The sequence below is a fragment of the Chiloscyllium plagiosum genome, unplaced genomic scaffold, assembly GCF_037043375.1.
Source record: "Chiloscyllium plagiosum isolate Xiang-an unplaced genomic scaffold, Cpla_swu_hap1 HiC_scaffold_21, whole genome shotgun sequence".
In the NCBI taxonomy this organism is placed as follows: Eukaryota; Metazoa; Chordata; class Chondrichthyes; order Orectolobiformes; family Hemiscylliidae; genus Chiloscyllium; species Chiloscyllium plagiosum.
Window position 1 is genome coordinate 57,679,264 of NW_028270159.1, and position 23,290 is coordinate 57,702,553.

Here is a 23,290-nt window from a genome sequence, read left to right on the forward strand (position 1 = left end):
TCTTTATTCAACTGGCTACAAACTCACACAGGTCGATGTAGTAATCAAAAAGGAATTAGATTTATCTCATTGAACCGTATGAATGTTATATTCGGCTTTGCTTGGAACATTTGTCTGATTCAAATAAAGAACTGCTGAGAAGAAGAGGATCAAAATGCAAAAATACAGAACCTTGTTTGTGGGTTTCTTGGGCGGAGATCAGAGTGTTCCAAATGGACCTAGCATCATCTGAGTGTGATCAAACCTTTAAGGCACCAGGGTAAAGTAGGAAGTGCGTCTCCGGGAGATGGTTCACTTCAGACTCACGGGGGTCTAACTTTTCAAAACTCTCAGCTTTTTTCATACTCAATCTGAAGTGTTCAATAATCTTCTTCACACGTGAAGTCAAAGAAATTCGAAAATGTTCCCCAACCACCGCAAGTGGCTTTCTCTCACTGTTAAATTCCCTCCTGAGGAACCGAGGGTTGCAGGCACATAATTCTTTGAGGTTTGAGGCACACGTAGACACGTTGTTTGAAGGTCACCACTCAGCCTCCGATGATCGAGGGAAAACAGCCCAAGACTGTTCACCCTCGGACTTTAGCTCAAGTCTTTTTAACCTGGCAACCTCCTTGTAAATCTTTTCCGAACACATTCATGTCGGAAGGTTTGAGATGGATATAGGACAAATGCTGGCATACAGACGAGGTTAGATTCGGATATCTGCTCGGCATGGACGGATTGGACCGAAGGGTATGTTTCTATTTGTGTATGATGCCAAAACTCAGAGCAAGATCAACTTCTGGAACTTGGTGCCGAAGATAAGATCAGTAATTGAGGCTAACAGAGAATGAGATTATAAGGTTTCTCCTGACTAAAGACCTCAATGGCTCAGAGAACAATCGAAGAAAATATTGAAAATACATTTTCCAATATCAATCCAGTTTAGCATTGCGTAATGAAGCAAATTCCTCAAATAAGTGAGGAACCACATGTGAATACAACCGGAAAATATTACATCACATTCAATTTGTCAACCGCGGAGGTATAACACGTGATATTGGGAGCCGTGTCTTTATGCAGCTCCAGTGGCGCAATCGGTCAGCGCGCGGTACTTATATGTCAGTGTCTCGGCGTGCGCAATGCCGAGGTTGTGAGTTCGAGCCTCACCTGGAGCAGTTTTGTCTGCTCATGGCCAAAGCGTCTATTGGAAATTTCCAGTTTCTCTGCTTTGACAAATGTCTCGGCAATCAATCAACGTATCCTGGAAATATTTGAAATCTGAACAGATATCTGGGGAAGCACATGAGCAGGTGATCTTGTTCAGCTCAAAAATGCTTCGAATCAGCGGCCTGCTTGATTTAAATTGCCGGCAAGCCATGTTTAGTTGGTATTTCTTTATTCAACTGGCTACAAACTCACACAGGTCGATGTAGTAATCAAAAAGGAATTAGATTTATCTCATTGAACCGTATGAATGTTATATTCGGCTTTGCTTGGAACATTTGTCTGATTCAAATAAAGAACTGCTGAGAAGAAGAGGATCAAAGTGCAAAAATACAGAACCTTGTTTGTGGGTTTCTTGGGCGGAGATCAGAGTGTTCCAAATGGACCTAGCATCATCTGAGTGTGATCAAACCTTTAAGGCACCAGGGTAAAGTAGGAAGTGCGTCTCCGGGAGATGGTTCACTTCAGACTCACGGGGGTCTAACTTTTCAAAACTCTCAGCTTTTTTCATACTCAATCTGAAGTGTTCAATAATCTTCTTCACACGTGAAGTCAAAGAAATTCGAAATTGTTCCCCAACCACCGCAAGTGGCTTTCTCTCACTGTTAAATTCCCTCCTGAGGAACCGAGGGTTGCAGGCACATAATTCTTTGAGGTTTGAGGCACACGTAGACACGTTGTTTGAAGGTCACCACTCAGCCTCCGATGATCGAGGGAAAACAGCCCAAGACTGTTCACCCTCGGACTTTAGCTCAAGTCTTTTTAACCTGGCAACCTCCTTGTAAATCTTTTCCGAACACATTCATGTCGGAAGGTTTGAGAGGGATATCGGAGAAATGCTGGCATACAGACGAGGTTAGATTAGGATATCTGCTCGGCATGGACGGATTGGACCGAAGGGTATGTTTCTATTTGTGTATGATGCCAAAACTCAGAGCAAGATCAACTTCTGGAACTTGGTGCCGAAGATAAGATCAGTAATTGAGGCTAACAGAGAATGAGATTATAAGGTTTCTCCTGACTAAAGACCTCAATGGCTCAGAGAACAATCGAAGAAAATATTGAAAATACATTTTCCAATATCAATCCAGTTTAGCATTGCGTAATGAAGCAAATTCCTCAAATAAGTGAGGAACCACATGTGAATACAACCGGAAAATATTACATCACATTCAATTTGTCAACCGCGGAGGTATAACACGTGATATTGGGAGCCGTGTCTTTATGCAGCTCCAGTGGCGCAATCGGTCAGCGCGCGGTACTTATATGTCAGTGTCTCGGCGTGCGCAATGCCGAGGTTGTGAGTTCGAGCCTCACCTGGAGCAGTTTTGTCTGCTCATGGCCAAAGCGTCTATTGGAAATTTCCAGTTTCTCTGCTTTGACAAATGTCTCGGCAATCAATCAACGTATCCTGGAAATATTTGAAATCTGAACAGATATCTGGGGAAGCACATGAGCAGGTGATCTTGTTCAGCTCAAAAATGCTTCGAATCAGCGGCCTGCTTGATTTAAATTGCCGGCAAGCCATGTTTAGTTGGTATTTCTTTATTCAACTGGCTACAAACTCACACAGGTCGATGTAGTAATCAAAAAGGAATTAGATTTATCTCATTGAACCGTATGAATGTTATATTCGGCTTTGCTTGGAACATTTGTCTGATTCAAATAAAGAACTGCTGAGAAGAAGAGGATCAAAATGCAAAAATACAGAACCTTGTTTGTGGGTTTCTTGGGCGGAGATCAGAGTGTTCCAAATGGACCTAGCATCATCTGAGTGTGATCAAACCTTTAAGGCACCAGGGTAAAGTAGGAAGTGCGTCTCCGGGAGATGGTTCACTTCAGACTCACGGGGGTCTAACTTTTCAAAACTCTCAGCTTTTTTCATACTCAATCTGAAGTGTTCAATAATCTTCTTCACACGTGAAGTCAAAGAAATTCGAAAATGTTCCCCAACCACCGCAAGTGGCTTTCTCTCACTGTTAAATTCCCTCCTGAGGAACCGAGGGTTGCAGGCACATAATTCTTTGAGGTTTGAGGCACACGTAGACACGTTGTTTGAAGGTCACCACTCAGCCTCCGATGATCGAGGGAAAACAGCCCAAGACTGTTCACCCTCGGACTTTAGCTCAAGTCTTTTTAACCTGGCAACCTCCTTGTAAATCTTTTCCGAACACATTCATGTCGGAAGGTTTGAGATGGATATAGGACAAATGCTGGCATACAGACGAGGTTAGATTCGGATATCTGCTCGGCATGGACGGATTGGACCGAAGGGTATGTTTCTATTTGTGTATGATGCCAAAACTCAGAGCAAGATCAACTTCTGGAACTTGGTGCCGAAGATAAGATCAGTAATTGAGGCTAACAGAGAATGAGATTATAAGGTTTCTCCTGACTAAAGACCTCAATGGCTCAGAGAACAATCGAAGAAAATATTGAAAATACATTTTCCAATATCAATCCAGTTTAGCATTGCGTAATGAAGCAAATTCCTCAAATAAGTGAGGAACCACATGTGAATACAACCGGAAAATATTACATCACATTCAATTTGTCAACCGCGGAGGTATAACACGTGATATTGGGAGCCGTGTCTTTATGCAGCTCCAGTGGCGCAATCGGTCAGCGCGCGGTACTTATATGTCAGTGTCTCGGCGTGCGCAATGCCGAGGTTGTGAGTTCGAGCCTCACCTGGAGCAGTTTTGTCTGCTCATGGCCAAAGCGTCTATTGGAAATTTCCAGTTTCTCTGCTTTGACAAATGTCTCGGCAATCAATCAACGTATCCTGGAAATATTTGAAATCTGAACAGATATCTGGGGAAGCACATGAGCAGGTGATCTTGTTCAGCTCAAAAATGCTTCGAATCAGCGGCCTGCTTGATTTAAATTGCCGGCAAGCCATGTTTAGTTGGTATTTCTTTATTCAACTGGCTACAAACTCACACAGGTCGATGTAGTAATCAAAAAGGAATTAGATTTATCTCATTGAACCGTATGAATGTTATATTCGGCTTTGCTTGGAACATTTGTCTGATTCAAATAAAGAACTGCTGAGAAGAAGAGGATCAAAATGCAAAAATACAGAACCTTGTTTGTGGGTTTCTTGGGCGGAGATCAGAGGGTTCCAAATGGACCTAGCATCATCTGAGTGTGATCAAACCTTTAAGGCACCAGGGTAAAGTAGGAAGTGCGTCTCCGGGAGATGGTTCACTTCAGACTCACGGGGGTCTAACTTTTCAAAACTCTCAGCTTTTTTCATACTCAATCTGAAGTGTTCAATAATCTTCTTCACACGTGAAGTCAAAGAAATTCGAAATTGTTCCCCAACCACCGCAAGTGGCTTTCTCTCACTGTTAAATTCCCTCCTGAGGAACCGAGGGTTGCAGGCACATAATTCTTTGAGGTTTGAGGCACACGTAGACACGTTGTTTGAAGGTCACCACTCAGCCTCCGATGATCGAGGGAAAACAGCCCAAGACTGTTCACCCTCGGACTTTAGCTCAAGTCTTTTTAACCTGGCAACCTCCTTGTAAATCTTTTCCGAACACATTCATGTCGGAAGGTTTGAGAGGGATATAGGACAAATGCTGGCATACAGACGAGGTTAGATAAGGATATCTGCTCGGCATGGACGGATTGGACCGAAGGGTATGTTTCTATTTGTGTATGATGCCAAAACTCAGAGCAAGATCAACTTCTGGAACTTGGTGCCGAAGATAAGATCAGTAATTGAGGCTAACAGAGAATGAGATTATAAGGTTTCTCCTGACTAAAGACCTCAATGGCTCAGAGAACAATCGAAGAAAATATTGAAAATACATTTTCCAATATCAATCCAGTTTAGCATTGCGTAATGAAGCAAATTCCTCAAATAAGTGAGGAACCACATGTGAATACAACCGGAAAATATTACATCACATTCAATTTGTCAACCGCGGAGGTATAACACGTGATATTGGGAGCCGTGTCTTTATGCAGCTACAGTGGCGCAATCGGTCAGCGCGCGGTACTTATATGTCAGTGTCTCGGCGTGCGCAATGCCGAGGTTGTGAGTTCGAGCCTCACCTGGAGCAGTTTTGTCTGCTCATGGCCAAAGCGTCTATTGGAAATTTCCAGTTTCTCTGCTTTGACAAATGTCTCGGCAATCAATCAACGTATCCGGGAAATATTTGAAATCTGAACAGATATCTGGGGAAGCACATGAGCAGGTGATCTTGTTCAGCTCAAAAATGCTTCGAATCAGCGGCCTGCTTGATTTAAATTGCCGGCAAGCCATGTTTAGTTGGTATTTCTTTATTCAACTGGCTACAAACTCACACAGGTCGATGTAGTAATCAAAAAGGAATTAGATTTATCTCATTGAACCGTATGAATGTTATATTCGGCTTTGCTTGGAACATTTGTCTGATTCAAATAAAGAACTGCTGAGAAGAAGAGGATCAAAGTGCAAAAATACAGAACCTTGTTTGTGGGTTTCTTGGGCGGAGATCAGAGTGTTCCAAATGGACCTAGCATCATCTGAGTGTGATCAAACCTTTAAGGCACCAGGGTAAAGTAGGAAGTGCGTCTCCGGGAGATGGTTCACTTCAGACTCACGGGGGTCTAACTTTTCAAAACTCTCAGCTTTTTTCATACTCAATCTGAAGTGTTCAATAATCTTCTTCACACGTGAAGTCAAAGAAATTCGAAATTGTTCCCCAACCACCGCAAGTGGCTTTCTCTCACTGTTAAATTCCCTCCTGAGGAACCGAGGGTTGCAGGCACATAATTCTTTGAGGTTTGAGGCACACGTAGACACGTTGTTTGAAGGTCACCACTCAGCCTCCGATGATCGAGGGAAAACAGCCCAAGACTGTTCATCCTCGGACTTTAGCTCAAGTCTTTTTAACCTGGCAACCTCCTTGTAAATCTTTTCCGAACACATTCATGTCGGAAGGTTTGAGAGGGATATCGGAGAAATGCTGGCATACAGACGAGGTTAGATTAGGATATCTGCTCGGCATGGACGGATTGGACCGAAGGGTATGTTTCTATTTGTGTATGATGCCAAAACTCAGAGCAAGATCAACTTCTGGAACTTGGTGCCGAAGATAAGATCAGTAATTGAGGCTAACAGAGAATGAGATTATAAGGTTTCTCCTGACTAAAGACCTCAATGGCTCAGAGAACAATCGAAGAAAATATTGAAAATACATTTTCCAATATCAATCCAGTTTAGCATTGCGTAATGAAGCAAATTCCTCAAATAAGTGAGGAACCACATGTGAATACAACCGGAAAATATTACATCACATTCAATTTGTCAACCGCGGAGGTATAACACGTGATATTGGGAGCCGTGTCTTCATGCAGCTCCAGTGGCGCAATCGGTCAGCGCGCGGTACTTATATGTCAGTGTCTCGGCGTGCGCAATGCCGAGGTTGTGAGTTCGAGCCTCACCTGGAGCAGTTTTGTCTGCTCATGGCCAAAGCGTCTATTGGAAATTTCCAGTTTCTCTGCTTTGACAAATGTCTCGGCAATCAATCAACGTATCCTGGAAATATTTGAAATCTGAACAGATATCTGGGGAAGCAGATGAGCAGGTGATCTTGTTCAGCTCAAAAATGCTTCGAATCAGCGGCCTGCTTGATTTAAATTGCCGGCAAGCCATGTTTAGTTGGTATTTCTTTATTCAACTGGCTACAAACTCACACAGGTCGATGTAGTAATCAAAAAGGAATTAGATTTATCTCATTGAACCGTATGAATGTTATATTCGGCTTTGCTTGGAACATTTGTCTGATTCAAATAAAGAACTGCTGAGAAGAAGAGGATCAAAATGCAAAAATACAGAACCTTGTTTGTGGGTTTCTTGGGCGGAGATCAGAGTGTTCCAAATGGACCTAGCATCATCTGAGTGTGATCAAACCTTTAAGGCACCAGGGTAAAGTAGGAAGTGCGTCTCCGGGAGATGGTTCACTTCAGACTCACGGGGGTCTAACTTTTCAAAACTCTCAGCTTTTTTCATACTCAATCTGAAGTGTTCAATAATCTTCTTCACACGTGAAGTCAAAGAAATTCGAAATTGTTCCCCAACCACCGCAAGTGGCTTTCTCTCACTGTTAAATTCCCTCCTGAGGAACCAAGGGTTGCAGGCACATAATTCTTTGAGGTTTGAGGCACACGTAGACACGTTGTTTGAAGGTCACCACTCAGCCTCCGATGATCGAGGGAAAACAGCCCAAGACTGTTCACCCTCGGACTTTAGCTCAAGTCTTTTTAACCTGGCAACCTCCTTGTAAATCTTTTCCGAACACATTCATGTCGGAAGGTTTGAGAGGGATATAGGACAAATGCTGGCATACAGACGAGGTTAGATTCGGATATCTGCTCGGCATGGACGGATTGGACCGAAGGGTATGTTTCTATTTGTGTATGATGCCAAAACTCAGAGCAAGATCAACTTCTGGAACTTGGTGCCGAAGATAAGATCAGTAATTGAGGCTAACAGAGAATGAGATTATAAGGTTTCTCCTGACTAAAGACCTCAATGGCTCAGAGAACAATCGAAGAAAATATTGAAAATACATTTTCCAATATCAATCCAGTTTAGCATTGCGTAATGAAGCAAATTCCTCAAATAAGTGAGGAACCACATGTGAATACAACCGGAAAATATTACATCACATTCAATTTGTCAACCGCGGAGGTATAACACGTGATATTGGGAGCCGTGTCTTTATGCAGCTCCAGTGGCGCAATCGGTCAGCGCGCGGTACTTATATGTCAGTGTCTCGGCGTGCGCAATGCCGAGGTTGTGAGTTCGAGCCTCACCTGGAGCAGTTTTGTCTGCTCATGGCCAAAGCGTCTATTGGAAATTTCCAGTTTCTCTGCTTTGACAAATGTCTCGGCAATCAATCAACGTATCCGGGAAATATTTGAAATCTGAACAGATATCTGGGGAAGCACATGAGCAGGTGATCTTGTTCAGCTCAAAAATGCTTCGAATCAGCGGCCTGCTTGATTTAAATTGCCGGCAAGCCATGTTTAGTTGGTATTTCTTTATTCAACTGGCTACAAACTCACACAGGTCGATGTAGTAATCAAAAAGGAATTAGATTTATCTCATTGAACCGTATGAATGTTATATTCGGCTTTGCTTGGAACATTTGTCTGATTCAAATAAAGAACTGCTGAGAAGAAGAGGATCAAAATGCAAAAATACAGAACCTTGTTTGTGGGTTTCTTGGGCGGAGATCAGAGTGTTCCAAATGGACCTAGCATCATCTGAGTGTGATCAAACCTTTAAGGCACCAGGGTAAAGTAGGAAGTGCGTCTCCGGGAGATGGTTCACTTCAGACTCACGGGGGTCTAACTTTTCAAAACTCTCAGCTTTTTTCATACTCAATCTGAAGTGTTCAATAATCTTCTTCACACGTGAAGTCAAAGAAATTCGAAATTGTTCCCCAACCACCGCAAGTGGCTTTCTCTCACTGTTAAATTCCCTCCTGAGGAACCGAGGGTTGCAGGCACATAATTCTTTGAGGTTTGAGGCACACGTAGACACGTTGTTTGAAGGTCACCACTCAGCCTCCGATGATCGAGGGAAAACAGCCCAAGACTGTTCACCCTCGGACTTTAGCTCAAGTCTTTTTAACCTGGCAACCTCCTTGTAAATCTTTTCCGAACACATTCATGTCGGAAGGTTTGAGAGGGATATCGGAGAAATGCTGGCATACAGACGAGGTTAGATTAGGATATCTGCTCGGCATGGACGGATTGGACCGAAGGGTATGTTTCTATTTGTGTATGATGCCAAAACTCAGAGCAAGATCAACTTCTGGAACTTGGTGCCGAAGATAAGATCAGTAATTGAGGCTAACAGAGAATGAGATTATAAGGTTTCTCCTGACTAAAGACCTCAATGGCTCAGAGAACAATCGAAGAAAATATTGAAAATACATTTTCCAATATCAATCCAGTTTAGCATTGCGTAATGAAGCAAATTCCTCAAATAAGTGAGGAACCACATGTGAATACAACCGGAAAATATTACATCACATTCAATTTGTCAACCGCGGAGGTATAACACGTGATATTGGGAGCCGTGTCTTTATGCAGCTACAGTGGCGCAATCGGTCAGCGCGCGGTACTTATATGTCAGTGTCTCGGCGTGCGCAATGCCGAGGTTGTGAGTTCGAGCCTCACCTGGAGCAGTTTTGTCTGCTCATGGCCAAAGCGTCTATTGGAAATTTCCAGTTTCTCTGCTTTGACAAATGTCTCGGCAATCAATCAACGTATCCGGGAAATATTTGAAATCTGAACAGATATCTGGGGAAGCACATGAGCAGGTGATCTTGTTCAGCTCAAAAATGCTTCGAATCAGCGGCCTGCTTGATTTAAATTGCCGGCAAGCCATGTTTAGTTGGTATTTCTTTATTCAACTGGCTACAAACTCACACAGGTCGATGTAGTAATCAAAAAGGAATTAGATTTATCTCATTGAACCGTATGAATGTTATATTCGGCTTTGCTTGGAACATTTGTCTGATTCAAATAAAGAACTGCTGAGAAGAAGAGGATCAAAATGCAAAAATACAGAACCTTGTTTGTGGGTTTCTTGGGCGGAGATCAGAGAGTTCCAAATGGACCTAGCATCATCTGAGTGTGATCAAACCTTTAAGGCACAAGGGTAAAGTAGGAAGTGCGTCTCCGGGAGATGGTTCACTTCAGACTCACGGGGGTCTAACTTTTCAAAACTCTCAGCTTTTTTCATACTCAATCTGAAGTGTTCAATAATCTTCTTCACACGTGAAGTCAAAGAAATTCGCAATTGTTCCCCAACCACCGCAAGTGGCTTTCTCTCACTGTTAAATTCCCTCCTGAGGAACCGAGGGTTGCAGGCACATAATTCTTTGAGGTTTGAGGCACACGTAGACACGTTGTTTGAAGGTCACCACTCAGCCTCCGATGATCGAGGGAAAACAGCCCAAGACTGTTCACCCTCGGACTTTAGCTCAAGTCTTTTTAACCTGGCAACCTCCTTGTAAATCTTTTCCGAACACATTCATGTCGGAAGGTTTGAGAGGGATATAGGACAAATGCTGGCATACAGACGAGGTTAGATTAGGATATCTGCTCGGCATGGACGGATTGGACCGAAGGGTATGTTTCTATTTGTGTATGATGCCAAAACTCAGAGCAAGATCAACTTCTGGAACTTGGTGCCGAAGATAAGATCAGTAATTGAGGCTAACAGAGAATGAGATTATAAGGTTTCTCCTGACTAAAGACCTCAATGGCTCAGAGAACAATCGAAGAAAATATTGAAAATACATTTTCCAATATCAATCCAGTTTAGCATTGCGTAATGAAGCAAATTCCTCAAATAAGTGAGGAACCACATGTGAATACAACCGGAAAATATTACATCACATTCAATTTGTCAACCGCGGAGGTATAACACGTGATATTGGGAGCCGTGTCTTTATGCAGCTCCAGTGGCGCAATCGGTCAGCGCGCGGTACTTATATGTCAGTGTCTCGGCGTGCGCAATGCCGAGGTTGTGAGTTCGAGCCTCACCTGGAGCTGTTTTGTCTGCTCATGGCCAAAGCGTCTATTGGAAATTTCCAGTTTCTCTGCTTTGACAAATGTCTCGGCAATCAATCAACGTATCCTGGAAATATTTGAAATCTGAACAGATATCTGGGGAAGCACATGAGCAGGTGATCTTGTTCAGCTCAAAAATGCTTCGAATCAGCGGCCTGCTTGATTTAAATTGCCGGCAAGCCATGTTTAGTTGGTATTTCTTTATTCAACTGGCTACAAACTCACACAGGTCGATGTAGTAATCAAAAAGGAATTAGATTTATCTCATTGAACCGTATGTATGTTATATTCGGCTTTGCTTGGAACATTTGTCTGATTCAAATAAAGAACTGCTGAGAAGAAGAGGATCAAAGTGCAAAAATACAGAACCTTGTTTGTGGGTTTCTTGGGCGGAGATCAGAGGGTTCCAAATGGACCTAGCATCATCTGAGTGTGATCAAACCTTTAAGGCACCAGGGTAAAGTAGGAAGTGCGTCTCCGGGAGATGGTTCACTTCAGACTCACGGGGGTCTAACTTTTCAAAACTCTCAGCTTTTTTCATACTCAATCTGAAGTGTTCAATAATCTTCTTCACACGTGAAGTCAAAGAAATTCGAAATTGTTCCCCAACCACCGCAAGTGGCTTTCTCTCACTGTTAAATTCCCTCCTGAGGAACCGAGGGTTGCAGGCACATAATTCTTTGAGGTTTGAGGCACACGTAGACACGTTGTTTGAAGGTCACCACTCAGCCTCCGATGATCGAGGGAAAACAGCCCAAGACTGTTCACCCTCGGACTTTAGCTCAAGTCTTTTTAACCTGGCAACCTCCTTGTAAATCTTTTCTGAACACATTCATGTCGGAAGGTTTGAGAGGGATATAGGACAAATGCTGGCATACAGACGAGGTTAGATTCGGATATCTGCTCGGCATGGACGGATTGGACCGAAGGGTATGTTTCTATTTGTGTATGATGCCAAAACTCAGAGCAAGATCAACTTCTGGAACTTGGTGCCGAAGATAAGATCAGTAATTGAGGCTAACAGAGAATGAGATTATAAGGTTTCTCCTGACTAAAGACCTCAATGGCTCAGAGAACAATCGAAGAAAATATTGAAAATACATTTTCCAATATCAATCCAGTTTAGCATTGCGTAATGAAGCAAATTCCTCAAATAAGTGAGGAACCACATGTGAATACAACCGGAAAATATTACATCACATTCAATTTGTCAACCGCGGAGGTATAACACGTGATATTGGGAGCCGTGTCTTTATGCAGCTCCAATGGCGCAATCGGTCAGCGCGCGGTACTTATATGTCAGTGTCTCGGCGTGCGCAATGCCGAGGTTGTGAGTTCGAGCCTCACCTGGAGCAGTTTTGTCTGCTCATGGCCAAAGCGTCTATTGGAAATTTCCAGTTTCTCTGCTTTGACAAATGTCTCGGCAATCAATCAACGTATCCTGGAAATATTTGAAATCTGAACAGATATCTGGGGAAGCACATGAGCAGGTGATCTTGTTCAGCTCAAAAATGCTTCGAATCAGCGGCCTGCTTGATTTAAATTGCCGGCAAGCCATGTTTAGTTGGTATTTCTTTATTCAACTGGCTACAAACTCACACAGGTCGATGTAGTAATCAAAAAGGAATTAGATTTATCTCATTGAACCGTATGAATGTTATATTCGGCTTTGCTTGGAACATTTGTCTGATTCAAATAAAGAACTGCTGAGAAGAAGAGGATCAAAATGCAAAAATACAGAACCTTGTTTGTGGGTTTCTTGGGCGGAGATCAGAGGGTTCCAAATGGACCTAGCATCATCTGAGTGTGATCAAACCTTTAAGGCACCAGGGTAAAGTAGGAAGTGCGTCTCCGGGAGATGGTTCACTTCAGACTCACGGGGGTCTAACTTTTCAAAACTCTCAGCTTTTTTCATACTCAATCTGAAGTGTTCAATAATCTTCTTCACACGTGAAGTCAAAGAAATTCGCAATTGTTCCCCAACCACCGCAAGTGGCTTTCTCTCACTGTTAAATTCCCTCCTGAGGAACCGAGGGTTGCAGGCACATAATTCTTTGAGGTTTGAGGCACACGTAGACACGTTGTTTGAAGGTCACCACTCAGCCTCCGATGATCGAGGGAAAACAGCCCAAGACTGTTCACCCTCGGACTTTAGCTCAAGTCTTTTTAACCTGGCAACCTCCTTGTAAATCTTTTCCGAACACATTCATGTCGGAAGGTTTGAGAGGGATATAGGACAAATGCTGGCATACAGACGAGGTTAGATTAGGATATCTGCTCGGCATGGACGGATTGGACCGAAGGGTATGTTTCTATTTGTGTATGATGCCAAAACTCAGAGCAAGATCAACTTCTGGAACTTGGTGCCGAAGATAAGATCAGTAATTGAGGCTAACAGAGAATGAGATTATAAGGTTTCTCCTGACTAAAGACCTCAATGGCTCAGAGAACAATCGAAGAAAATATTGAAAATACATTTTCCAATATCAATCCAGTTTAGCATTGCGTAATGAAGCAAATTCCTCAAATAAGTGAGGAACCACATGTGAATACAACCGGAAAATATTACATCACATTCAATTTGTCAACCGCGGAGGTATAACACGTGATATTGGGAGCCGTGTCTTTATGCAGCTCCAGTGGCGCAATCGGTCAGCGCGCGGTACTTATATGTCAGTGTCTCGGCGTGCGCAATGCCGAGGTTGTGAGTTCGAGCCTCACCTGGAGCAGTTTTGTCTGCTCATGGCCAAAGCGTCTATTGGAAATTTCCAGTTTCTCTGCTTTGACAAATGTCTCGGCAATCAATCAACGTATCCTGGAAATATTTGAAATCTGAACAGATATCTGGGGAAGCACATGAGCAGGTGATCTTGTTCAGCTCAAAAATGCTTCGAATCAGCGGCCTGCTTGATTTAAATTGCCGGCAAGCCATGTTTAGTTGGTATTTCTTTATTCAACTGGCTACAAACTCACACAGGTCGATGTAGTAATCAAAAAGGAATTAGATTTATCTCATTGAACCGTATGAATGTTATATTCGGCTTTGCTTGGAACATTTGTCTGATTCAAATAAAGAACTGCTGAGAAGAAGAGGATCAAAATGCAAAAATACAGAACCTTGTTTGTGGGTTTCTTGGGCGGAGATGAGAGTGTTCCAAATGGACCTAGCATCATCTGAGTGTGATCAAACCTTTAAGGCACCAGGGTAAAGTAGGAAGTGCGTCTCCGGGAGATGGTTCACTTCAGACTCACGGGGGTCTAACTTTTCAAAACTCTCAGCTTTTTTCATACTCAATCTGAAGTGTTCAATAATCTTCTTCACACGTGAAGTCAAAGAAATTCGAAATTGTTCCCCAACCACCGCAAGTGGCTTTCTCTCACTGTTAAATTCCCTCCTGAGGAACCGAGGGTTGCAGGCACATAATTCTTTGAGGTTTGAGGCACACGTAGACACGTTGTTTGAAGGTCACCACTCAGCCTCCGATGATCGAGGGAAAACAGCCCAAGACTGTTCACCCTCGGACTTTAGCTCAAGTCTTTTTAACCTGGCAACCTCCTTGTAAATCTTTTCCGAACACATTCATGTCGGAAGGTTTGAGAGGGATATCGGAGAAATGCTGGCATACAGACGAGGTTAGATTAGGATATCTGCTCGGCATGGACGGATTGGACCGAAGGGTATGTTTCTATTTGTGTATGATGCCAAAACTCAGAGCAAGATCAACTTCTGGAACTTGGTGCCGAAGATAAGATCAGTAATTGAGGCTAACAGAGAATGAGATTATAAGGTTTCTCCTGACTAAAGACCTCAATGGCTCAGAGAACAATCGAAGAAAATATTGAAAATACATTTTCCAATATCAATCCAGTTTAGCATTGCGTAATGAAGCAAATTCCTCAAATAAGTGAGGAACCACATGTGAATACAACCGGAAAATATTACATCACATTCAATTTGTCAACCGCGGAGGTATAACACGTGATATTGGGAGCCGTGTCTTTGTGCAGCTCCAGTGGCGCAATCGGTCAGCGCGCGGTACTTATATGTCAGTGTCTCGGCGTGCGCAATGCCGAGGTTGTGAGTTCGAGCCTCACCTGGAGCAGTTTTGTCTGCTCATGGCCAAAGCGTCTATTGGAAATTTCCAGTTTCTCTGCTTTGACAAATGTCTCGGCAATCAACCAACGTATCCGGGAAATATTTGAAATCTGAACAGATATCTGGGGAAGCACATGAGCAGGTGATCTTGTTCAGCTCAAAAATGCTTCGAATCAGCGGCCTGCTTGATTTAAATTGCCGGCAAGCCATGTTTAGTTGGTATTTCTTTATTCAACTGGCTACAAACTCACACAGGTCGATGTAGTAATCAAAAAGGAATTAGATTTATCTCATTGAACCGTATGAATGTTATATTCGGCTTTGCTTGGAACATTTGTCTGATTCAAATAAAGAACTGCTGAGAAGAAGAGGATCAAAATGCAAAAATACAGAACCTTGTTTGTGGGTTTCTTGGGCGGAGATCAGAGTGTTCCAAATGGACCTAGCATCATCTGAGTGTGATCAAACCTTTAAGGCACCAGGGTAAAGTAGGAAGTGCGTCTCCGGGAGATGGTTCACTTCAGACTCACGGGGGTCTAACTTTTCAAAACTCTCAGCTTTTTTCATACTCAATCTGAAGTGTTCAATAATCTTCTTCACACGTGAAGTCAAAGAAATTCGAAATTGTTCCCCAACCACCGCAAGTGGCTTTCTCTCACTGTTAAATTCCCTCCTGAGGAACCGAGGGTTGCAGGCACATAATTCTTTGAGGTTTGAGGCACACGTAGACACGTTGTTTGAAGGTCACCACTCAGCCTCCGATGATCGAGGGAAAACAGTCCAAGACTGTTCACCCTCGGACTTTAGCTCAAGTCTTTTTAACCTGGCAACCTCCTTGTAAATCTTTTCCGAACACATTCATGTCGGAAGGTTTGAGAGGGATATAGGACAAATGCTGGCATACAGACGAGGTTAGATTAGGATATCTGCTCGGCATGGACGGATTGGACCGAAGGGTATGTTTCTATTTGTGTATGATGCCAAAACTCAGAGCAAGATCAACTTCTGGAACTTGGTGCCGAAGATAAGATCAGTAATTGAGGCTAACAGAGAATGAGATTATAAGGTTTCTCCTGACTAAAGACCTCAATGGCTCAGAGAACAATCGAAGAAAATATTGAAAATACATTTTCCAATATCAATCCAGTTTAGCATTGCGTAATGAAGCAAATTCCTCAAATAAGTGAGGAACCACATGTGAATACAACCGGAAAATATTACATCACATTCAATTTGTCAACCGCGGAGGTATAACACGTGATATTGGGAGCCGTGTCTTTGTGCAGCTCCAGTGGCGCAATCGGTCAGCGCGCGGTACTTGTATGTCAGTGTCTCGGCGTGCGCAATGCCGAGGTTGTGAGTTCGAGCCTCACCTGGAGCAGTTTTGTCTGCTCATGGCCAAAGCGTCTATTGGAAATTTCCAGTTTCTCTGCTTTGACAAATGTCTCGGCAATCAATCAACGTATCCTGGAAATATTTGAAATCTGAACAGATATCTGGGGAAGCACATGAGCAGGTGATCTTGTTCAGCTCAAAAATGCTTCGAATCAGCGGCCTGCTTGATTTAAATTGCCGGCAAGCCATGTTTAGTTGGTATTTCTTTATTCAACTGGCTACAAACTCACACAGGTCGATGTAGTAATCAAAAAGGAATTAGATTTATCTCATTGAACCGTATGAATGTTATATTCGGCTTTGCTTGGAACATTTGTCTGATTCAAATAAAGAACTGCTGAGAAGAAGAGGATCAAAATGCAAAAATACAGAACCTTGTTTGTGGGTTTCTTGGGCGGAGATCAGAGGGTTCCAAATGGACCTAGCATCATCTGAGTGTGATCAAACCTTTAAGGCACCAGGGTAAAGTAGGAAGTGCGTCTCCGGGAGATGGTTCACTTCAGACTCACGGGGGTCTAACTTTTCAAAACTCTCAGCTTTTTTCATACTCAATCTGAAGTGTTCAATAATCTTCTTCACACGTGAAGTCAAAGAAATTCGCAATTGTTCCCCAACCACCGCAAGTGGCTTTCTCTCACTGTTAAATTCCCTCCTGAGGAACCGAGGGTTGCAGGCACATAATTCTTTGAGGTTTGAGGCACACGTAGACACGTTGTTTGAAGGTCACCACTCAGCCTCCGATGATCGAGGGAAAACAGCCCAAGACTGTTCACCCTCGGACTTTAGCTCAAGTCTTTTTAACCTGGCAACCTCCTTGTAAATCTTTTCCGAACACATTCATGTCGGAAGGTTTGAGAGGGATATAGGACAAATGCTGGCATACAGACGAGGTTAGATTAGGATATCTGCTCGGCATGGACGGATTGGACCGAAGGGTATGTTTCTATTTGTGTATGATGCCAAAACTCAGAGCAAGATCAACTTCTGGAACTTGGTGCCGAAGATAAGATCAGTAATTGAGGCTAACAGAGAATGAGATTATAAGGTTTCTCCTGACTAAAGACCTCAATGGCTCAGAGAACAATCGAAGAAAATATTGAAAATACATTTTCCAATATCAATCCAGTTTAGCATTGCGTAATGAAGCAAATTCCTCAAATAAGTGAGGAACCACATGTGAATACAACCGGAAAATATTACATCACATTCAATTTGTCAACCGCGGAGGTATAACACGTGATATTGGGAGCCGTGTCTTTATGCAGCTCCAGTGGCGCAATCGGTCAGCGCGCGGTACTTATATGTCAGTGTCTCGGCGTGCGCAATGCCGAGGTTGTGAGTTCGAGCCTCACCTGGAGCAGTTTTGTCTGCTCATGGCCAAAGCGTCTATTGGAAATTTCCAGTTTCTCTGCTTTGACAAATGTCTCGGCAATCAATCAACGTATCCTGGAAATATTTGAAATCAGAACAGATATCTGGGGAAGCACATGAGCAGGTGATCTTGTTCAGCTCAAAAATGCTTCGAATCAGCGGCCTGCTTGATTTAAATTGCCGGCAAGCCATGTTTAGTTGGTATTTCTTTATTCAACTGGCTACAAACTCACACAGGTCGATGTAGTAATCAAAAAGGAATTAGATTTATCTCATTGAACCGTATGTATGTTATATTCGGCTTTGCTTGGAACATTTGTCTGATTCAAATAAAGAACTGCTGAGAAGAAGAGGATCAAAGTGCAAAAATACAGAACCTTGTTTGTGGGTTTCTTGGGCGGAGATCAGAGGGTTCCAAATGGACCTAGCATCATCTGAGTGTGATCAAACCTTTAAGGCACCAGGGTAAAGTAGGAAGTGCGTCTCCGGGAGATGGTTCACTTCAGACTCACGGGGGTCTAACTTTTCAAAACTCTCAGCTTTTTTCATACTCAATCTGAAGTGTTCAATAATCTTCTTCACACGTGAAGTCAAAGAAATTCGAAATTGTTCCCCAACCACCGCAAGTGGCTTTCTCTCACTGTTAAATTCCCTCCTGAGGAACCGAGGGTTGCAGGCACATAATTCTTTGAGGTTTGAGGCACACGTAGACACGTTGTTTGAAGGTCACCACTCAGCCTCCGATGATCGAGGGAAAACAGCCCAAGACTGTTCACCCTCGGACTTTAGCTCAAGTCTTTTTAACCTGGCAACCTCCTTGTAAATCTTTTCTGAACACATTCATGTCGGAAGGTTTGAGAGGGATATAGGACAAATGCTGGCATACAGACGAGGTTAGATTCGGATATCTGCTCGGCATGGACGGATTGGACCGAAGGGTATGTTTCTATTTGTGTATGATGCCAAAACTCAGAGCAAGATCAACTTCTGGAACTTGGTGCCGAAGATAAGATCAGTAATTGAGGCTAACAGAGAATGAGATTATAAGGTTTCTCCTGACTAAAGACCTCAATGGCTCAGAGAACAATCGAAGAAAATATTGAAAATACATTTTCCAATATCAATCCAGTTTAGCATTGCGTAATGAAGCAAATTCCTCAAATAAGTGAGGAACCACATGTGAATACAACCGGAAAATATTACATCACATTCAATTTGTCAACCGCGGAGGTATAACACGTGATATTGGGAGCCGTGTCTTTGTGCAGCTCCAGTGGCGCAATCGGTCAGCGCGCGGTACTTATATGTCAGTGTCTCGGCGTGCGCAATGCCGAGGTTGTGAGTTCGAGCCTCACCTGGAGCAGTTTTGTCTGCTCATGGCCAAAGCGTCTATTGGAAATTTCCAGTTTCTCTGCTTTGACAAATGTCTCGGCAATCAACCAACGTATCCGGGAAATATTTGAAATCTGAACAGATATCTGGGGAAGCACATGAGCAGGTGATCTTGTTCAGCTCAAAAATGCTTCGAATCAGCGGCCTGCTTGATTTAAATTGCCGGCAAGCCATGTTTAGTTGGTATTTCTTTATTCAACTGGCTACAAACTCACACAGGTCGATGTAGTAATCAAAAAGGAATTAGATTTATCTCATTGAACCGTATGAATGTTATATTCGGCTTTGCTTGGAACATTTGTCTGATTCAAATAAAGAACTGCTGAGAAGAAGAGGATCAAAATGCAAAAATACAGAACCTTGTTTGTGGGTTTCTTGGGCGGAGATCAGAGGGTTCCAAATGGACCTAGCATCATCTGAGTGTGATCAAACCTTTAAGGCACCAGGGTAAAGTAGGAAGTGCGTCTCCGGGAGATGGTTCACTTCAGACTCACGGGGGTCTAACTTTTCAAAACTCTCAGCTTTTTTCATACTCAATCTGAAGTGTTCAATAATCTTCTTCACACGTGAAGTCAAAGAAATTCGAAATTGTTCCCCAACCACCGCAAGTGGCTTTCTCTCACTGTTAAATTCCCTCCTGAGGAACCGAGGGTTGCAGGCACATAATTCTTTGAGGTTTGAGGCACACGTAGACACGTTGTTTGAAGGTCACCACTCAGCCTCCGATGATCGAGGGAAAACAGTCCAAGACTGTTCACCCTCGGACTTTAGCTCAAGTCTTTTTAACCTGGCAACCTCCTTGTAAATCTTTTCCGAACACATTCATGTCGGAAGGTTTGAGAGGGATATAGGACAAATGCTGGCATACAGACGAGGTTAGATTAGGATATCTGCTCGGCATGGACGGATTGGACCGAAGGGTATGTTTCTATTTGTGTATGATGCCAAAACTCAGAGCAAGATCAACTTCTGGAACTTGGTGCCGAAGATAAGATCAGTAATTGAGGCTAACAGAGAATGAGATTATAAGGTTTCTCCTGACTAAAGACCTCAATGGCTCAGAGAACAATCGAAGAAAATATTGAAAATACATTTTCCAATATCAATCCAGTTTAGCATTGCGTAATGAAGCAAATTCCTCAAATAAGTGAGGAACCACATGTGAATACAACCGGAAAATATTACATCACATTCAATTTGTCAACCGCGGAGGTATAACACGTGATATTGGGAGCCGTGTCTTTGTGCAGCTCCAGTGGCGCAATCGGTCAGCGCGCGGTACTTATATGTCAGTGTCTCGGCGTGCGCAATGCCGAGGTTGTGAGTTCGAGCCTCACCTGGAGCAGTTTTGTCTGCTCATGGCCAAAGCGTCTATTGGAAATTTCCAGTTTCTCTGCTTTGACAAATGTCTCGGCAATCAATCAACGTATCCTGGAAATATTTGAAATCTGAACAGATATCTGGGGAAGCACATGAGCAGGTGATCTTGTTCAGCTCAAAAATGCTTCGAATCAGCGGCCTGCTTGATTTAAATTGCCGGCAAGCCATGTTTAGTTGGTATTTCTTTATTCAACTGGCTACAAACTCACACAGGTCGATGTAGTAATCAAAAAGGAATTAGATTTATCTCATTGAACCGTATGAATGTTATATTCGGCTTTGCTTGGAACATTTGTCTGATTCAAATAAAGAACTGCTGAGAAGAAGAGGATCAAAATGCAAAAATACAGAACCTTGTTTGTGGGTTTCTTGGGCGGAGATCAGAGGGTTCCAAATGGACCTAGCATCATCTGAGTGTGATCAAACCTTTAAGGCACCAGGGTAAAGTAGGAAGTGCGTCTCCGGGAGATGGTTCACTTCAGACTCACGGGGGTCTAACTTTTCAAAACTCTCAGCTTTTTTCATACTCAATCTGAAGTGTTCAATAATCTTCTTCACACGTGAAGTCAAAGAAATTCGAAATTGTTCCCCAACCACCGCAAGTGGCTTTCTCTCACTGTTAAATTCCCTCCTGAGGAACCGAGGGTTGCAGGCACATAATTCTTTGAGGTTTGAGGCACACGTAGACACGTTGTTTGAAGGTCACCACTCAGCCTCCGATGATCGAGGGAAAACAGTCCAAGACTGTTCACCCTCGGACTTTAGCTCAAGTCTTTTTAACCTGGCAACCTCCTTGTAAATCTTTTCCGAACACATTCATGTCGGAAGGTTTGAGAGGGATATAGGACAAATGCTGGCATACAGACGAGGTTAGATTAGGATATCTGCTCGGCATGGACGGATTGGACCGAAGGGTATGTTTCTATTTGTGTATGATGCCAAAACTCAGAGCAAGATCAACTTCTGGAACTTGGTGCCGAAGATAAGATCAGTAATTGAGGCTAACAGAGAATGAGATTATAAGGTTTCTCCTGACTAAAGACCTCAATGGCTCAGAGAACAATCGAAGAAAATATTGAAAATACATTTTCCAATATCAATCCAGTTTAGCATTGCGTAATGAAGCAAATTCCTCAAATAAGTGAGGAACCACATGTGAATACAACCGGAAAATATTACATCACATTCAATTTGTCAACCGCGGAGGTATAACACGTGATATTGGGAGCCGTGTCTTTATGCAGCTCCAGTGGCGCAATCGGTCAGCGCGCGGTACTTATATGTCAGTGTCTCGGCGTGCGCAATGCCGAGGTTGTGAGTTCGAGCCTCACCTGGAGCAGTTTTGTCTGCTCATGGCCAAAGCGTCTATTGGAAATTTCCAGTTTCTCTGCTTTGACAAATGTCTCGGCAATCAATCAACGTATCCTGGAAATATTTGAAATCTGAACAGATATCTGGGGAAGCACATGAGCAGGTGATCTTGTTCAGCTCAAAAATGCTTCGAATCAGCGGCCTGCTTGATTTAAATTGCCGGCAAGCCATGTTTAGTTGGTATTTCTTTATTCAACTGGCTACAAACTCACACAGGTCGATGTAGTAATCAAAAAGGAATTAGATTTATCTCATTGAACCGTATGAATGTTATATTCGGCTTTGCTTGGAACATTTGTCTGATTCAAATAAAGAACTGCTGAGAAGAAGAGGATCAAAATGCAAAAATACAGAACCTTGTTTGTGGGTTTCTTGGGCGGAGATCAGAGTGTTCCAAATGGACCTAGCATCATCTGAGTGTGATCAAACCTTTAAGGCACCAGGGTAAAGTAGGAAGTGCGTCTCCGGGAGATGGTTCACTTCAGACTCACGGGGGTCTAACTTTTCAAAACTCTCAGCTTTTTTCATACTCAATCTGAAGTGTTCAATAATCTTCTTCACACGTGAAGTCAAAGACATTCGAAATTGTTCCCCAACCACCGCAAGTGGCTTTCTCTCACTGTTAAATTCCCTCCTGAGGAACCGAGGGTTGCAGGCACATAATTCTTTGAGGTTTGAGGCACACGTAGACACGTTGTTTGAAGGTCACCACTCAGCCTCCGATGATCGAGGGAAAACAGCCCAAGACTGTTCACCCTCGGACTTTAGCTCAAGTCTTTTTAACCTGGCAACCTCCTTGTAAATCTTTTCTTAACACATTCATGTCGGAAGGTTTGAGAGGGATATAGGACAAATGCTGGCATACAGACGAGGTTAGATTAGGATATCTGCTCGGCATGGACGGATTGGACCGAAGGGTATGTTTCTATTTGTGTATGATGCCAAAACTCAGAGCAAGATCAACTTCTGGAACTTGGTGCCGAAGATAAGATCAGTAATTGAGGCTAACAGAGAATGAGATTATGAGGTTTCTCCTGACTAAAGACCTCAATGGCTCAGAGAACAATCGAAGAAAATATTGAAAATACATTTTCCAATATCAGTCCAGTTTAGCATTGCGTAATGAAGCAAATTCCTCAAATAAGTGAGGAACCACATGTGAATACAACCGGAAAATATTACATCACATTCAATTTGTCAACCGCGGAGGTATAACACGTGATATTGGGAGCCGTGTCTTTATGCAGCTCCAGTGGCGCAATCGGTCAGCGCGCGGTACTTATATGTCAGTGTCTCGGCGTGCGCAATGCCGAGGTTGTGAGTTCGAGTCTCACCTGGAGCAGCTTTGTCTGCTCATGGCCAAAGCGTCTATTGGAAATTTCCAGTTTCTCTGCTTTGACAAATGTCTCGGCAATCAATCAACGTATCCTGGAAATGTTTGAAATCTGAACAGATATCTGGGGAAGCACATGAGCAGGTGATCTTGTTCAG

General features: G+C 43.0%; 17 non-coding genes across 17 annotated transcripts; all 17 read left to right on the top strand.

Annotated features, from left to right (window-relative positions):
• The first annotated feature begins 1,061 nt into the window (after positions 1-1,061).
• trnai-uau (transfer RNA isoleucine (anticodon UAU)) lies at positions 1,062-1,157 on the top strand. Its single transcript has 2 exons — positions 1,062-1,099; positions 1,122-1,157. It is a non-coding gene; the product is annotated as a tRNA-Ile (tRNA).
• Positions 1,158-2,435: 1,278 nt separating this feature from the next.
• trnai-uau (transfer RNA isoleucine (anticodon UAU)) lies at positions 2,436-2,531 on the top strand. The gene is made up of 2 exons: positions 2,436-2,473; positions 2,496-2,531. It is a non-coding gene; the product is annotated as a tRNA-Ile (tRNA).
• Positions 2,532-3,809: 1,278 nt separating this feature from the next.
• trnai-uau (transfer RNA isoleucine (anticodon UAU)) lies at positions 3,810-3,905 on the top strand. The gene is made up of 2 exons: positions 3,810-3,847; positions 3,870-3,905. It is a non-coding gene; the product is annotated as a tRNA-Ile (tRNA).
• Positions 3,906-5,183: 1,278 nt separating this feature from the next.
• trnai-uau (transfer RNA isoleucine (anticodon UAU)) lies at positions 5,184-5,279 on the top strand. Its single transcript has 2 exons — positions 5,184-5,221; positions 5,244-5,279. It is a non-coding gene; the product is annotated as a tRNA-Ile (tRNA).
• Positions 5,280-6,557: 1,278 nt separating this feature from the next.
• Positions 6,558-6,653, top strand: trnai-uau (transfer RNA isoleucine (anticodon UAU)). Its single transcript has 2 exons — positions 6,558-6,595; positions 6,618-6,653. It is a non-coding gene; the product is annotated as a tRNA-Ile (tRNA).
• Positions 6,654-7,931: 1,278 nt separating this feature from the next.
• On the top strand, positions 7,932-8,027 carry trnai-uau (transfer RNA isoleucine (anticodon UAU)). The gene is made up of 2 exons: positions 7,932-7,969; positions 7,992-8,027. It is a non-coding gene; the product is annotated as a tRNA-Ile (tRNA).
• A 1,278-nt stretch (positions 8,028-9,305) lies between these two features.
• trnai-uau (transfer RNA isoleucine (anticodon UAU)) lies at positions 9,306-9,401 on the top strand. Its single transcript has 2 exons — positions 9,306-9,343; positions 9,366-9,401. It is a non-coding gene; the product is annotated as a tRNA-Ile (tRNA).
• Positions 9,402-10,679: 1,278 nt separating this feature from the next.
• Positions 10,680-10,775, top strand: trnai-uau (transfer RNA isoleucine (anticodon UAU)). The gene is made up of 2 exons: positions 10,680-10,717; positions 10,740-10,775. It is a non-coding gene; the product is annotated as a tRNA-Ile (tRNA).
• A 1,278-nt stretch (positions 10,776-12,053) lies between these two features.
• trnai-uau (transfer RNA isoleucine (anticodon UAU)) lies at positions 12,054-12,149 on the top strand. Its single transcript has 2 exons — positions 12,054-12,091; positions 12,114-12,149. It is a non-coding gene; the product is annotated as a tRNA-Ile (tRNA).
• A 1,278-nt stretch (positions 12,150-13,427) lies between these two features.
• Positions 13,428-13,523, top strand: trnai-uau (transfer RNA isoleucine (anticodon UAU)). Its single transcript has 2 exons — positions 13,428-13,465; positions 13,488-13,523. It is a non-coding gene; the product is annotated as a tRNA-Ile (tRNA).
• A 1,278-nt stretch (positions 13,524-14,801) lies between these two features.
• On the top strand, positions 14,802-14,897 carry trnai-uau (transfer RNA isoleucine (anticodon UAU)). The gene is made up of 2 exons: positions 14,802-14,839; positions 14,862-14,897. It is a non-coding gene; the product is annotated as a tRNA-Ile (tRNA).
• Positions 14,898-16,175: 1,278 nt separating this feature from the next.
• trnat-ugu (transfer RNA threonine (anticodon UGU)) lies at positions 16,176-16,271 on the top strand. Its single transcript has 2 exons — positions 16,176-16,213; positions 16,236-16,271. It is a non-coding gene; the product is annotated as a tRNA-Thr (tRNA).
• A 1,278-nt stretch (positions 16,272-17,549) lies between these two features.
• Positions 17,550-17,645, top strand: trnai-uau (transfer RNA isoleucine (anticodon UAU)). Its single transcript has 2 exons — positions 17,550-17,587; positions 17,610-17,645. It is a non-coding gene; the product is annotated as a tRNA-Ile (tRNA).
• Positions 17,646-18,923: 1,278 nt separating this feature from the next.
• On the top strand, positions 18,924-19,019 carry trnai-uau (transfer RNA isoleucine (anticodon UAU)). Its single transcript has 2 exons — positions 18,924-18,961; positions 18,984-19,019. It is a non-coding gene; the product is annotated as a tRNA-Ile (tRNA).
• A 1,278-nt stretch (positions 19,020-20,297) lies between these two features.
• Positions 20,298-20,393, top strand: trnai-uau (transfer RNA isoleucine (anticodon UAU)). The gene is made up of 2 exons: positions 20,298-20,335; positions 20,358-20,393. It is a non-coding gene; the product is annotated as a tRNA-Ile (tRNA).
• Positions 20,394-21,671: 1,278 nt separating this feature from the next.
• On the top strand, positions 21,672-21,767 carry trnai-uau (transfer RNA isoleucine (anticodon UAU)). Its single transcript has 2 exons — positions 21,672-21,709; positions 21,732-21,767. It is a non-coding gene; the product is annotated as a tRNA-Ile (tRNA).
• A 1,278-nt stretch (positions 21,768-23,045) lies between these two features.
• Positions 23,046-23,141, top strand: trnai-uau (transfer RNA isoleucine (anticodon UAU)). The gene is made up of 2 exons: positions 23,046-23,083; positions 23,106-23,141. It is a non-coding gene; the product is annotated as a tRNA-Ile (tRNA).
• Positions 23,142-23,290: the final 149 nt, after the last annotated feature.